Here is a 16,750-nt window from a genome sequence, read left to right as displayed (position 1 = left end):
GAGTGATGTAACCCTTTAGGTAGCTCCCAGCATTTTGAGGTTAGCCCTCCATTAACTTTCCATTTAAAAACTGGCAAGCTTCACGCAGGCATTGCAACACCCGATTTCCATGTGCCGGAGGGGTGCTGCTCCATGGGCTGCCCCCCGCGCCTGCTCCCCCATGCGCGGACCGGTGCTGCTCTAAATACCAAGGGCCAGAAGCCACTCGCTCCTCCTCAGAGAAATGACTCAACACCCCCAGCCAGAGACACATTCCGGAGTGCAGGAAAACAACTAAAACCTTGAGTGGTCTTGCAACATCCAGCCTCTTAGCAGGGTGAAGCAATCACCCCCACCAGCTGCTTTTCAGCTCAGCTCAGCCCAAGGCTGACTTCAGAGCCCAGCCGGAACCAGGAGCACTTTGCTCTTCCCTGATTTATGGATTACCTGGATCCAGAGTGAAGTGGCAGCACCCTTCCCACCCCAACAGCTCAGTGGGGGCACTGGGCTGGATGCTGGATGTCCCTAAAGCACAGAAAACACTGGGGCTGGGCTATGGGCAGAGGGAAACAGCCCCAGCTCCCCTCTGCATGGATGCAAAACTGGGAGGAGGAGCCACCTCCTCGCCTCACATCCTCTGTACTCAGGAATTATAGCTAGAGGAGGGTTGCATTTTGGCAGCTTACCTGTTACATTCAATTTGGTTGAAATATTTTCTTTTCATACACAAGGTTGGAAAAGAATAATGCTATAGGGAGTTAAGGAAAAAAAAAAAAAAAAAAAGGAGAGAGTACGTGTATTCAGTGGGAAGGAGGGTAGCTTTCCAAATTATTTTTTTAAGTTAAAATTTTGGAGATACTGCAGTATGTTTTTATTAGTGAAAAATTAGTGATAAAAATGAGCATTTCAGAGCTAAAAGCAGCTCAGTCCTAGCAGGTGTTTTATGATGTTAACGGAGCCAAGTGAAGAAAACATCTAGCCATTACAGATGCAATTATCTCTTTGAAGTGAAAACACCAACTTTGGGGAAAACAGCAAAATGCTTAACTTCCAAAATATTTAAGTTATTTTGAGCATTCAACCAGTAGGAGGGAGCAAAGCAGGGACAAAACTACTCGTGTAGTGCTTCCAAATGTACATATACTATTCACGCTTTTCATAGCTGAACGGTTAACAACAAAGACAATTACATTCTTGCTACAGCTGATTAAACAGTTGATCCCACGGACCCCAGGCTTCTCAGACATGGTTGTTTGCTGTAAGCATAACCAGCAAAACAAAAACAAGGCTAAAGCGGAGATGTTCATCCGTCATGGCTCTGGTTCAGGACAGCAACCCAAGCCAGAGTCATGCATAAATATGAAACACGTCCTGTTTATACTAAAATTAACATGGTTTAACCCGCACTTAATGAGGCTGGAAATGTGAAGGTGTGCTTACATGTGTAGCTGAACTAGGATCTGAGTTTTCAATTTGCCAGCTATCTCCAAAGAGCCCCATGCACAGGGGACCTGGATCCCTCTTTGCTTCAGGGGTGAACATCCCAGCATTTGTTCCATGTTTTATCGGCCGTACCTATAAGGAGACCCACCTGCCCAGCTGGGCAGCTGTAGGTGATGGCTCAAGTGTGCAGATGGCTCTGTTTTTGGAACAGGTCTGGTTCCTGTTAAGCCTGTACCATAAGCACATCACCCAAGAGCCCACTCCTCACCAACAGCTCTTTCCCTTGGGCATGGTGAGATATGTTGCACCGAATATTTGCCTTCTGGAGAAATAAGTCATGTTGTACTTTAGTGATCTGTCATCTCAGCAGGCATATACTCATTCCTTGCTGACTTCCTGTAAATTCCTCTCAAACTATTTTACATTCAGCTTTGTTTTTCCTTTTTGGAAGTACTGAATGTTGTCTTCTTAACAGGCCTTTGCAAGAAACAATTGCATTTATATTGGCAAACCTTTTTTCAAGATATTACTAAATCTCCAGTCCTTTCCCTGTGGGACAACAAATGTTGGATAAATAAGAAGAAAGCTGGCTTTTGACCACTCTTTGCAAAAGAGGAAAAAAATGTGCTTTACTATGTGGCATAATAGATAGTATTTCCACATAGTAAGACAGCAACCATTTCTGTGGAAAAGAAATACTGCAAGCCTTTCACATTTTTAGCACAACTACTCTCTCCAAAACAGAAACTTCTCAAAATATTCTAGAAGCGAGTCCATATTTCACATTCAACATCCATCAATCACTTATTTTCTTCTCTATATTCAGCCATTCCATTAGACCTTCTGTGCTATTTTTCTTACAGCAAATCTTATCCCGAAACACAGTTGACCTTTTTTTGTACCAGTCAGTGGTGTGCACACTATAAAAATATTTAAAAGGCACCAAGAGAAGACAGAAGAGCATCCTCTAATGTTAGACTGTATCACGGAGCCCACAGTCACTAGGTCCTGTTGCATGACATGAAGCTGAAATTTACAGCCAAAGCAGCTAGCAGTCACCCGCCACCCAAGGTTACGATCTACTCTCTCCAGCACCCAAGAGGAAGCCTCAGGTTCTTGGGTGCTGGTGTTTTTCCATAGCTAAGTGCCTCTGAAGCTGCAGCTCCATTTTAGAGTTAGTTAATGCAAGACAACTGGAAAGATTGCCATCATCACCAGAGGGCTGTGCCTCACTGCATAATATATTAATGGAATAAACTGCCCGGTTAAACCATCAGAGGTCTTGGGCAGATTTGTTGCTGTGCCCTAAGCTCCCGCCCAGATAATACCATTTCTCTATACAAGAGGAATGAGAGGAGTTAAGCCCAGGACTGAAGGCTGGGCTGCCAGAACGCAAATTTTGCCCTGCCTCCAAACACCTCTGAGCACGCAAAACAGGGACAAACAGAGCAAGGGCCCAGCCTGGAATGAACCACCCTAATCCTGCGGCAGCCAAATCCTCCCCTACCAACCCCAGAGGGAAGTAGTTACATAGGTAGTAAGGAACTTGCAGGCAAGGAAAGGTTACCATTGCTCTTCAGAGGGCAAAGATGGGAGTGAAAAAATAAGTGTACTCTGGGAGGCTGGATTTTGCTGCCTGGGTTACATCTCCATACACTCAGCCCAGCTCACAGCTAGAGAGCCCTGCAGCTCTTGGAACCTTCTGCTACAGCTTTCCATCCAAAAACTCCACGTGGACTCACTTGTAAATGGCAAGAGATTAGAGAACTTCCAGTCGTCATCACTTATTCACAAAAAGTTTGGAAAAATCTTGCTTTCCCCAGGAAAAAATAAAAATGAAAAAGATTGGATCTTGAGGGAAGGGGGGGAGGGGGAGCAGAATATGTTTATAGTGTGCATTACCTAAAAAAATAATTCATATGATGAATCTTTATCTTAAAAGCCCTGGACTAAAAACAAATAAATGAATCATTCAAATTATTGTGGAAACAGCCGTGTTTCATGTTATTTATGTTTAATGTTCTTTCTAGGGTTAGTTTTTTTCTTCTTATAAAGAAAAGCAGTTTTCTTAGTATTGCCATGAATACCAATGTCAAATTCTATTTTAACAGCGCTCAGTGATGCATGAACATCCCAGAGGCAGAATTTTAAAAACACTAAAACCATTTGTTAAAGAATAACCTAGACAAGTTGTGCAGTTTTTCTTTTCTTTTCTTTTCCTGTAAACTTCATAAAGACGGGATGAAATATGGATTCACACGGATAAGCTCTGAGCCAAAACCTGTTAAAACTAACAGGAACCTTTTCCTTGATTTTATCAGAACTTTGGAACAGAACCATACAAGTCTTTTTTTTTCACTGGCAACTGGTCTTTGTGGCCAAAATTATCGATAAGATTGCAGGAAGTCAAAGCATTTATTAAATGGCTAGTGGCATGCCAACCAACTGGTATGGTACTTTGTAGTTACCCTTTAGAGACCTTTAAGCTGCCACCTTTTAAGTCTGAGACCAAAAATGCATCCCCAAACCAAGGAAGCCTTTGCCACGTTGCAGATAGAGAAAAGTTTTTCTGGTCTCAGAGATAACCGGCTTTTTTAGGTGGTGGTGGTACATGAGAATTAACTTTCCTTTCTGATCATTTATTCTGAGTTTGGAAAACAGACAGTTGCATGGGCATGGAACATCAGGAGGAAATGTAAAGAGCAAAGAGATCTGAATAAAGACACCTAGGAACAGAAGGAAAGTGGGATATTATTTCTTCTTTGAATTACGATGCAAAGTTCATGTTTCAGAAGGAAGCAATAATCAGAAGGCGAAACAAGTGATGCAGCTGGTCAAGCTTTCAGATAGCTCTGAAACACTGATGCTGCCCCCCATATCTTTAGCTCCTTTTTTAATTTATTTGAGTAAATTACAAATTTAAAACAAAAACAACACCATGAAGCCTGCTGAAACCTCCTCACTTGAACTCTTCTATACTTTGAAAGCAGCAACATTCCTTTACATATTTGAGTTTATTTTTGATGTAGTAGCAGATTTTGTTAAAAGAAATACCATGAAATTCCTGTGCAACCCTATATGGGAAACTAAATTAATAACCATGTAGTCATGTACCCAGCACCGTATGAAGCCCAGTCATGCCTTCTGTGAGCAGCAGGTTTCCTTTCACCAAAACTGGAACCTCCTCCTTGCTGGGTCCTTTCTCAAACAGGTTACCTGGCACGATTCTATTCCAGAGTGCTTCCCTTTCAATGTTCTACTGTGGTGATCCTAACATCATCCTTGTACGATTAGGTATCAAAGCAGAAATATTTTTCTTCCCTGTTATACATCTTGTCACCTTGCTTTTCTTCCTTGTATGGTTTGCACTCTACATAGTGCACCAAGGGTGCAATATTAGCTCTGCTAATTTTGGCTAGTTTTAGCCATGACTTTTTTTGGGGGGGAATGGCAGCGTGGGTCATAGAGAGAGTTGCTGAAGTCTGCAGTCCCCTGGCCAGCCTGCTGGGAACATGGGTTTCAGATTCCATTGTCACGAAGGATGGATGGAGCTTACCTGGCAGAGGTTACCTACAGAGCTTTGCTCTTAATAGCTCTGATGTACAAATACATCTTTTCTTTAAGTGATTTCCTTCAAATCCTCAGTTTATGGAATACCAATGTAAAAGTGTGTAGTGCTGATGGTTAATCCTGGGAGAAGAGAGGCTCTCCCTGTGAACCCGAGGTGATGCTCTGGGGCACTGGTGGATTAGCATCAGCCACAGTCCCAGCCCCTCATTTCCTTGCATGGATTAGGCCACTTCATTTAAATAAGCCCTTTGAGTGAACAGGTGCAGGCAAAATTAGCATCATTAACCAGCTGTAAAATGAGTGAGTGGCGTGCTAAATGTCTCCGTTCAGCTGCATACCAGAGGGGTTACATACATGTGCACAAGCATGTGCTGAGGATCTCTGCGAAGCCGTGTGTTACTGAGCCCTGGTCTTCAGAGAGGTGCGAATGTTAGGGCTAGCTTTGGGATTTGGCTGCTTTTGCATCAAGGATATGCTTTAATATAGGCTGTGGGTAATGAAAACCCAAGAGATCCACCAGTCTCTACTGGTGCTCTTCAGTTTCTAACTATCTTTCTTACAGAATCAAGATGTGACTAGAAATTGCGTATTGCTGCGAATAACAACAGCAAAGAAGGGAAAACACCAAAGCAGTGACAAGAGTAACCCAAACTATGTCAAGCTAAAAACAATTTGGGACCAAGCTGTTGACAGTAAGATGTCAGCAGATTGTAGACAAGTGTCTCACCTGGCCCCAAGCTCAGCAAGGGACTTAGGCATATGCCTAATTTTAAGCATTCAATTCATGTGTGTGATTTAATTGGTGTATTTTGTGAGTTTTACATTTCATATATATTTAAGAACACTGCTGACTCAGGGGGTATATTCCTGTATTTACGTTGTAGCTTCAGATTTTTCATAATTACATTACCCCTCCTGCTCTCTTCGATATTTCCATCTTTCCTCTGAGGCAGGAAAAGTCTCTCTTTCACAGTTTGTTAATCAGTTTAGGATAACACAGTCTTCATGGTGTTTTCCTTGGCAGCGTGCCTTGGGCTGAAATTATTTAATGATCTGAGCATTAATTGAAGATTAAGGGCTGGGGTTGTCTGCACTTGAGTCTCCCATTGAATATGAACCCAACCGAGCTGAAAACTTCCATCCTTCGCGAGGATCAGGAGTCAAAATACCAAGAAATCATGAGATCCAGGAGGCTGGTGTCATTGTGGTGCTGCTTTGTGTGGATGTCACATGGCATTTAGGTTTTTATAAACATTTTCCCAGGGAAATCAGAGAAGCTTTGTCTTAATACCATCTCCTCATATGTACAAACACAAACCCGGTGCGGAGAACTGATAAAATGGCCCAAAGTCACTGATTCCCTGTGGTTGCCCCTGTCGGTTTGTCCTGCCTCCCCAAATCAGTCTTTGGGGCTGGGTGCATGGATTCCCAGCAAAAACTGGTATTGAAATAGGACATACCAATTTCACCCTGCAGCTGCGAGTTACCTGTACTGGTCCTCCAAGGAGGATCTGGCCTGATTTTCTCTTGTGCCCCTATTATGGTGGGCTATGTCTTTCCCACAGTGTTATTAGACAAATTCTTAATTCTTTTACTCCTCTTTTCATTTCACACATATTTTAAGACAACAGCAGGTTTAAAAAAAAAAATCCATTAAAAAATCAGCAATAAAAGTGTTTTAGGAACTGGAAGTGACGGCTTACTGATTCTTTTCCATATAGCAGGAAGACATGTGGTTCCAAAGAAAATCAAAATATAGACACACAAAAAAAGAAAACTTCAAGAAAATTGTAAAAAGAAAATAAATTAAATAAAATAAAAATCCCAGTCTCCCCAATTAGTTAAACAGGGGAAATGAATGCCACCTGGGCTGCAGCAGATATTGGACTGTTTGGATTTTCCAGAAGAGGAAAAGAAATTCACTTTTCTCTCCCTCTCTGTCCCCACTTTTCATCTGTCTTAATTTGCTCACATTATTTTGTCAGACGTCTGCCCAGCTCCAAGTCAAACAACCTTCCTCCTCCTACCTTTCTGCAGGATAAAGCAGATCCAAGAAAGCGAATACAGAGTTTATATCTGAGCAATCTCGGCACTTGGGATGTATAAACCCAAGCTTAAGCCTCACTCTCAGTTCTAGTTTGTAGGTCATCCCTTTAAAAACGTGTTGAAAATCTTTGAATAGCTGAAATTAGCCTTGTAAATACCCCACTGGCTATGCCCACCTAAATTGAAAAGGAAGGAACACCACCACAAACAATAATAATAAAAAATCTATGAAGCCTAGATTTTGACCAGAATATTGAATAATTTTGTTATCGCATTATACTGCTTTTAGCACCGATTTGTTAAATAAACATACACAGAGGAAGAGTAACTCTGGCAAGGGGGGTGGAATAAAAGCTAACACATCTCACTGCCGAGGTCCTAAGCTTGTGTGTGCGAGCATGTCTGCATACAGATAAAGCGCACACAGGAATTTTTCATCGTTTTGTGTTTTACATTGTGACAAGGATTTACCAGCTCAAGTGGAAAGCAGAAACAAAACCCCATTCAGGGGCAAAGCCTGTCTAAAAGACCAGAACAAATTCTGCCTTTCCCTCAGAAAGATTCTTGAGGATACGAGGAGAAGAATAAGAAAAAGAAAAAGAAAAAAAAAAGTAATAAGAATCACAGGCATCTGGGAAGATCAAGCAACAATGGCTGAAGAAACAAAGCCATTGTTTCTACAGAGGCAGAGGAGATGCTTCACTGGAGCTTGAATACCTAATAGTTACTTTTGTTGGCAACAAATGTAAAAAATAGTTATTTTTGGAGGGCTGGTGGAGAATTAGTCCTCTAAAGCAGTAGAAGATACTGCCTACAGCATATAGCATGAGCTACCCAGGTACTAAGGGCAAGGATTTAACATTTTCTTTAAAGAAATGAATGAATTCATGCAGGGGGATGGGGATAAAGGTGGGAAGGGGAAGGAGGTTTGGGGAAAGGAGGAAAAACATCATGAGAAATATCACAGTAGCAAAGAGGGAAGGCAGCTGAAAAAGTCAAGGATAACTAAAGAAGCACATGAAGCGTGACCTTGAAATGAGACTGATGAAGTGAGCTTTTTGGGTTGAGTGCTGGCTGGAAAAGGGGGCTTGGACCACTGCCCAAGGAAACTGCCTCCTGCTATTTAATTCCTAATGAGTTCAGGGAACAAGGATTTTGTACAGTCTTTGAAATAAACAGGATTGTGTTAAAGAAATACTTGAGACCATCATTAATTTCTACTTCTAGTGGAAACAAGCCATGAGACCCCACATCCTGGCTAATCACTTGGGTCAAAAAAGTAACATAATGTGAATTTCAGCACTATATATTATTTTGTAGGATGAAATAATTCTATATGTTCATTTCATGCCTGCAATGTGGGTCTTCAGAAGAGAAGGCTCATCACCAATTAATTATTACAGAGGTTATAATTCCTACCTTCCTGTAGGAATTCAACATTTAGTATCTTACTCTCCCCTCTTCCTGTGCCAATTTTTCCATCACTATAATTGTTCTTCCTGTTTATGCAATTCTATATGCACAGTGGCTACTAAAAGTCAGCTGTTAAAACTGTTTACTGCAAATATTTACACTGTGGCCATTAGCGAAATCTGTATCTGCGAACGGATGATGGATGGCAGTGGGTCTGATCCGAGAGACCCTGCAGGATAAACAGGGAGGGAGGCAGGGGAATGTCACGTGTGGAGGCTGGGAACGCTGCCTCCTGCTCCCTAAAAAGGCAGAAGAGAAAGTACCGTGCTGGGGACGTTTGCTCAGAAAAATGGTAAGGAACACAAGGCTGTTGCTGATGCCTGTGGCACTGAGGTGCTAGAACATGTAGTAATTATTAAAGAAGGCTTTTATAAGTAATATAAGTAATATTACTTATGTTACTCAGTAATAGAAAAAAATGGGGTTAATGGGTTACTGCAGCATGTAATCTAATAAAGGTTGGGTTATATGCAGACTAGGCTAACTCTTTGTATTGTACATATCAAGGCCATGCTGTGAGCATGGAAAGCAGATGAAACGAAGATGTTAAAATACCCAAAAAGCTACTTTTCAGCATTTAACTGGAGATGCAGAAATTAGGCCAAGCCCTGGATGATGCTGAGAAGTCCTGACATGCTGGTCCAGGTGCTCGGGGCACTCTGGCCCAGAGGTTTCAGACATACATCAGGGAAAGCTGCATCCACCACGTCCCATGTGTCCATCTCGTGCTGCTGTGCAAGGAGCTGAGACTGCCCCCAAACCCCCGCAGGAGGCACCTCCAAGGACCACAGCACGCAGGTGTAGGACACGGAGATGTTCTCATATCACTGTACCTGGGGCCAGCATGGGCACAGCTCACACATCCCATCCCCTAACTTCCACGCTGCCCACCGTTAGCATTTCTCTGTTCTGCTAGTAGGTGTCATTCCCAATTCTTCACCTGTGCTCACTTCTGCGTGTCTGGTTTTGCTTTAAGGGACATGGCCCATTTTGGATGCCCTTTTCTTCAGGCATGCTGGGGTCTGGGCTGCCAGCCAGCGGCTCCTGGTTGGATGATGGGCAGCCCATTGCCTTCCAGAAAAGATGGATCTCAAATGACCATTTTGCACGTTTTTTTGTCCTAGATGTTCTTTCTGAAGAAACTGGTGAGGCAAAGCACATACTCAACAGACTCACTAAAAAAATAACAAAAGGAAATGCCCTCCAAATACAGCATTATTTGGGAACAGCAAAAATAAGTGGGTATTCTATATTAATCAAATATATATGTGCTGAAACAATGGTTTGGGCTTTGTTCAGTGTTAACAGGAGTTTTTCCACCTGGTGCTATCAAATCAGCCTTCAAAGAAGAGTCACCCAGTACAAGCATGCATACGCTTCCTTCAGCCAAGTCTGAAATCCTAACTGCACTGACGAGAGAAGCAGAGAGGTGACATTTGCTGGAAACCTCCAGGTAGACAAATGAGTATATCTTAGGATAGAAACCAGCTCCACACCATGGTCATCATCAGAGCTAGGAGTCTAATTTGTAAATCAGAAGAGCACATAACCTTAAAGTACGTGCCTAAGCTCCTTGTTTAAACCTCAGCATGTGTTTAAATGCTCTTTTGCAGGGTCAGACTATGCTGATGATCCAGCTGATGTACGTCACGGAGCATGTCCTGTGGGGAAATAACTTGGCAATTTACTCTGGATTTAAGATAGGGCTTGTGCACACATGAAAAACACTGTGTGACTTATGCCTGGATGATGTGATGGTTTGGGAGATGTTTCACGTGTTATTAAATCTGTTTGAGATTCTGAATTCCGTCTTCTCTGTTGTCATTTTAATTCCTAGACAAATGGAAAATCCACGCAGAAACAACCTGGCTAATAACACTGATGAGCATCCCCAAGGACACCGATCTCCCCAACCAATTGGCCAGTAGGCAAAGCAAATTGGGCTGGGGCATAGAGATGGACAAGGGCTCATCTGAGCCAAGAAGCCAAGGAGTCTGGAGGGAAAAAAAAAAAAAAAAAAGAATGAGGCCTTCAGTAGCTCTTTTAGGCAGGTCACGGCTCTTTGTGAGCATCTGTGGCAGGAGGAGGAGGTGATCCATGGGCTGGCAGAAGGGTGACCCAGCATCACTCAGCAGCTCCTTGCAGCAGAACCGGGGACCAGCTTACAAAGCTCAACCTCTCCCTCCCCAGAGGAGCTATGCTTTGGTGTCATTCAACCCCCGCTGATCTGTGCCAGGAGCACAGTGATGTTAGTCTTCCACACACACCTGCAAAGGGAACTACAGAGATCTGTTTGGGTGAAAATGCTCTTCTCTGCTGGCTGCAAAGCAATAACCCTCCATTTGCCTCCTTGCGGTGCAGGTGCCCCTCTGATCAAAGGGAAAGCAAGTCCTTTCTTGAATGCAGCCTTTCATTTTGCACAAAGTGCCTTCCCTCACACACCAAAATTAATCTCAGCGCAGGTAGTTTTCCGTTTGTAGCTCAGCCTTCTTTGTGGGAAAGTTTATTTTTGGCCAGGAGTATAAATGCTCAGCCCAATTAGCCATTGCTGTGGAAGGTCTCTTCAAGGCAGCCAGGGTGGGATTAGTCATTCCTGCTTTGCTCCACGCAGCACCTGCCAAACTCCACACAGCCCTTCGCTGTGTTTCACGGGGGATGGATGGGATCTGAGGGTATCATCTTTGATTTCTCTCTGTAAGGTATTTTATTTCTCCTGGCACTCCCAGAGCTCAGGCTTGGAAGTGTTTATGACATAGTTTGATGTTAATGTGAGTTTTCCGTGCCCCACTGTTGCATTCTTGCTTCTCGTTCCCCCACGTGTTACTCGGCTCTGATCTACTTTGCTTTTTTTTTTTTTTTCCCACCTTTTGGTTTTATGGCAAAAGTCATCCTATGGAGCAACAGGAGGAAGGATCCCAGCAGAAAGCCATTTGTCTTCTGTCTGGCTGGGAGAATAGAACTGGGCTCAGGATCTTCTACCTCTTATCCATCCTCCCCAGGCTGTTGGTGGAGCTACAGGGGGCACTGCGAAGGAGGGGGTGCTCCCTCATCCCTCTGCCTTGGAACAATTACACTGAAATTAATTAATTTAAATGCAACTGATTTGAAGCTCATGTTGGAAAGTGGTTTCGGACTCAGGTTTTAGACGAACCTGACCTCAGATGACACCTTCAAATTCAGTTTTGGAGGCAAGAAGGTTGCATAAAAGGACAGGGCATCACCATCTCCACCATCACGGAGGCTGGTGGAGAAACCAAGAGCAGCCTTCTGCCACCTCCACCAGCCCTGGCATGGGGGTTTTTATTTCCCCCTCCCTAAAACAAAGGCAGTCGGGGCTTACAAGGAGTGCCATTGAAGTGATAAGCGTGCTCTGCTCCCCGTTGTTGACTTTCGAGTGGCATTTCCTCCGTCAGGAATGTGCCCCACAACAAGGTATTTATACCTGGCTGCAACACAGGCGCGCTTTTCACCAGTGCCTGCTGCGCATACCGCAGGGAGGTGTTGGGAGGATTAATTACTTAGTGTTTGCAGAGGGCTTTGAAGATAAAATGTGCCAAGTAATTATTATGTGTTTTACTGATTTGGGCATGTATGGGCTTTTTTTTTTTTAACGGTTTGTTGATTTTGTTGACAGGTAATCTGGGACAAAGCTACATTTCTTGTGAGGTTTCTTTTTTAATATTATTTTTAATAGGCTTTTTAATTGCAGTATTTACTTTAGTCACCTATTAAATAGCTAATTACTTGTGATCCTGTTTAGATTTCTGTTTAAGACAGACAACAATTACATCTTTTCTCTCACAGCCCACAGTTACTGCATTACATGCTGGGCTCAATCTATTTTTTTCCCTGTAAACTGTGAGGACTTTCTGACTACAACAACTTATTTTCCTGGTCATGCTCCATAAGGTGGAATTGATCTCGGTAAAGGCTTTTCTGGGTTTTCATGAGAAAGGGAACAGGAGGAGAGCTGAATTTGACAATGTATAAACACGATTGATCCTTTGTCTCACTGAAAGGGGTACGCAGGACATCAGGGTGAATGGGAGAGGCCAAGACAACGGGGTATGGAAAGGCCATAGGAAACAGATGCAAAGTGCTGGCTACAAAAAGGTGCCAGTAACAAAATCTCAGCAGGTAATTAGGTTTTAATTTGAACAGGGCAAGCAAGTGGATGTCTGGGGACTGGTGACACTCCCTCCCATCTGAGCTCCACGTAAAGCCCCGATGGGAACATTGGTGCCAGCAGCAAGGAGGACAGCAGAGGATATTTCATGGAGGGCAACCCAAGAGAGCTCAACCAGCCACCTGTGCACCTTCCTGCCAGTTTGATGTCCTTCACGGTACGTAAACCACCACTTCCACAAACACCCAATTAAAGAGAAAGACCTCATTAAACAGAATTTGACAGGTTGCTTCTATTTTACTTCCTCACCACCTAACACCAGCGCTAAACTTCTCTGCAGCATGAAGGAGTTTGTGGAGGGTCAAACCTAGCTCAGAAATTGCCACCACCAACAACCAGCCAGGAAGAGTCTCCTCTTTTGTATGCCCTTAACCCAATTTATTCCTGCTCAGTAACCTGCTACACAGGCATTTGTAAGCTGAGAGAAGCTTAGATGAGATTACTTTTTTGCCCATCCTACGTTGAAAAGACATCTAGTCTCGCAGGCTGAGCTGAAGACCTTCCCAAGAGTAGTACGTGAAAATGAAATCTCTTTTTCTTTTTTTTTGCTGAGCCAGCATTTGATTGCACTTTTCTCTTCATTTCTGCTCTGTAGGTTTTGTTTTCCCCCACACAGACTGCTGAGGAAGCAGTTGCAGCCAGAGGTGAAAAGGAAGAGGTCAGGGTGAAGAGGTGAAAAGGAACTCGGCTGTCTGCTCAGTTATCTGCACTTACCTGTACTTGAGCCAGCCACTTCAAGTCTCACTGTCTGTTGTAAAGCTCATACAGACTTGGCCTCATCTGAAAACAAATAAATAAATAAATAGATTGATTAAATTGAACAAGTAAGCCTAACGTAGCCTGGACATGAAGAGAACACATATGCCATGCATGTGCAAAAAACATCCCTCCTCTAAATTCAATGAGCTATGAAGTTCAAACTAAACATGAGATGCTGCAGGAATCCCCCCCACATGATGCTCTTCCCAGCACAACTCCTCCAAGACTGGAGCTGAAGCAGAGCTAGCAGCTGTGAAGGCTGGATTTGCCTCGCTGCAATGCCATCCAGAGGCCAGATGGCTCCAAGAGGAGATGCTGCCATGCATGCATGGGGAGAGAGCTGACACCTTACAGATACCTCACAATGTGCCTGCCTCTGTATTTACTTTTCATAGGTTTTACAGCAGCAGCACGCATTGCAACAACAACTTTTTTTCTTTTTTTTTTTCTTTCTCTTTTATATATTTTTTTTCCTTAGAAATTCACAGCAGGTGCAGCACTGTAAAGGATGCTCGCCAGGAGAAAAAAAATTCTTCCAACCCTGCTCGTCTGCAGCCTGCCTCACCGTCTCCAACTGAGGACAAAACAATCCTGCTAATAATTGCATACATTAAAATCTTTACAAGTACAGAAGCCCCTCCGGGGGTTCTGCCTTCAGGTTTAACAGTGCCCTACATCCCAAGTATTAAAGGGCAGGCCAGATCAGGGGTATCGTGTTTTTCCAGGCACGGTACACAAAGGAACAGAAAAACAACTGTCTCATTGTTTAGAGCATCCCTAAATATTGCCAGTAAAGATCTGGTCAACTTTCCACAGGCTGCGGCTTCGGAGAATTTTCCATTGGGGTGATTTATTTCATCAAAACAGCTCTCAGGCCACCAGCTGTTAAAGCACTTGTGGAAAGGGCCAACTTGGTTCTCATTATTCACTGTAGGTTTCCCTTAATAGAATCAAACTGGTTAATAAGTGCTAATGCCGGTAACACGGTCCTCTGTACTTTGACCTAAATCCTCCTCCCGCTCCCAAGGGGGTGGATGCAGGAAGAGTGCTGCACTATTTCCTCCAGTGCACGGATGGGCAAAATTAACCCCTGCAGGCGGTCCTCACCCACCGTGTTTTGGGAGCATTTTGAGGTCCAGGCTGTGTTGTATCAAGTACAGTGCAAAATCCTGCCCAAAAGCACTGATCCCAAACAATTCACGCTGCATTAGCATCCACATCATGGTTTCAGCCCCTGTTCTCTGAACTGACCTTTCCCTGTTCCACGTAGCCAGTTCAGAAAATCAAGGTTGTTTTTTTAATAAAAAGAGAAGAAGTGGCACAAACAGTTCCCTACGCTGCACAGCCACTTTGAGTACACAGTAAAAAAGCAAATATTACTGTGAAATTAAACCTTTTTTTTTCTTTTTTTTTTTTTTTTTTTTTTTTTTTTTTTTTTTCCAGGAGAATATCCAGAAAAATCAGATCTCTATAAACACTGAAAAGGTCATCGTATTTTTGTCAGGTTCATTTGTCACGTCAGATGCAAGCAAAATGGTTCATTTAGCTTCTCACATTGCTACACAACCCAGCTTGCAGTTTCAGGCATACAAACCACACGTGCTTCTAGAGGATATACACAGTGCTGCGACAAAAGCAGCTCGCACAAGCAGGTCTAGGGCAGAGTGAGCTGGTTCAGGAAGGAGCATAGGGGTGAAACAGGGTGGCTGTATTCCCACTGCTCCCAATCCCAGCAAAAGCACACGTTGCTGCCCGAGGAATTGGCCCTGAAGTACTTCTGGAGTGGAGACAGCCATCCTTAGGCTTCAGAGTTAACGCCCCAGGGCGCTGGGAGCATCACCACACTGCCACCTCCCAGCTGCAGGAGCAGAGGCAGCGCTGACCTCCCGCGCCGCCTCTGCCCATGCTCCCCAGAAGAGTTTTGGCAGCTGAGAGGAGGAAGGAAGGAATGTAGACTCCTCCAGCCACCGAGCTAATGGGTTTCAATGTGTAATTAGCGTCATTCTTGAAAACCCATGTCTTGTCACCACTCTAAATGTGTTCAGCTTCTGTTTCCTCGTTATTCTGGATCTAATTTTTCCACTAGATTAAGGAGATACTCTTTTTTTCCCCCAGAAAAAAAGCCCTCTCATTTGAAACAGAGTAGATGATTAAGAGATGACTGAAAACCTTCTGGCCTGCTCTTTGCATGTTAAACATTTGCCTGAGGAAGGACAAGTATCCACTATGCAGTTTGGAGGTTTGACAAAAATCTGATGTATTGAGCAAAAGCTAACAAATCCTCTGGTCATATCTAGTCCTGGGTAACACAGTTCTAAAGAACTAATTACACATGCTGACAATGAAATTAATTAAAGACTAAATTTCCTGTATTGGCAATAGCAGTTTGATGGGATTTCAGACTGAAAATCCCGAAGTCATACGCCCTCAGGGAGCTAATTTAGGAGATTAGTCAGCACGTGCTCTCATCATCATTACCGGGGAAAAGCAGGTACCTTGAGAGGCAAAGTCAACTTTGAGTCACTTGGTGGAGAGGTTCCCGCTCTACTTTCCCCTTCTCTATCTGAGAAAACCCACTCCAGTTGCTGTAATCAGGAAAAAATGACTTGATATCTCCGCTGCTAATTGAAACGTGACTTTTATAACCCCACAGCACTTCCCCAGGTTCCTGTGCCTGTTCCCACCTCCTCCCCAGCAGGAGGCTGTGCCGTGGTGGTGGGCTTTGGGGGCACGGTGGCTGCTCCAGCAGGGTGAGCTGGAGAAATGCACTCAGCTGCCTGAACACATAACAGAGCAATTCAGTTACACATTACACAACATTGCTGCTCTCTCACCCTATTTTAGCTTGGTTTGATTTTTAGTTGCAAGCCAGCACAACTGCAGGGGTTTGGAGGGGTGATGCACTTTCTTTCGCTTGCCCTGAGACAGACAGACTTAGGAAATGCCACAGAAATCAACTGCTAGGAAAATGCAAGAATCGAACAGTTCAGCTTTCAAGAGTCAGATAATGGCAAACAGAAGGTTGAACTTTTCCCCTCGTGTGCATATGCATCGTGATTCATTGCATACTCCTCTTATGCTATTCCTCAGCTATTGCAGCATGCCATAATTTGTCTCAAGAGGCAAACAGTAGTTTGCAGAGCTGCATACTTGTGTCTCCAAGCAGCAGGGCAAGGCTGAGTTCACAGCAGCTCATCCCCTGCGCTGTGCCCAATGTGCTGCAAATAACAGAAAGCTTGCTGGCATCTGAGAGAAGCAAGAGCGGGGCTGCTCCCTAAAGAAAATCCAGGAAAA

The 16,750-nt window shown here is 43.7% G+C and overlaps 1 long non-coding RNA gene across 2 annotated transcripts in view; it reads right to left on the bottom strand.

The window, feature by feature from the left end:
- LOC106017510 (uncharacterized) overlaps positions 1 to 16,750 on the bottom strand; it is a 290,171-nt gene that overhangs the window by 75,848 nt on the left and 197,573 nt on the right. For both annotated transcript variants that reach the window (XR_011810904.1, XR_011810903.1), the window contains one exon: positions 13,412 to 13,477. This is a non-coding gene — a long non-coding RNA (uncharacterized lncRNA). The remainder of the gene's footprint in view (positions 1 to 13,411; positions 13,478 to 16,750) is intronic.

Source organism: Anas platyrhynchos, chromosome 8 (assembly GCF_047663525.1).
Source record: "Anas platyrhynchos isolate ZD024472 breed Pekin duck chromosome 8, IASCAAS_PekinDuck_T2T, whole genome shotgun sequence".
Lineage (NCBI taxonomy): Eukaryota > Metazoa > Chordata > Aves > Anseriformes > Anatidae > Anas > Anas platyrhynchos.
Note: the sequence above shows the minus strand (reverse complement) of the source record. Positions and strands in the feature narration are given on the sequence as shown.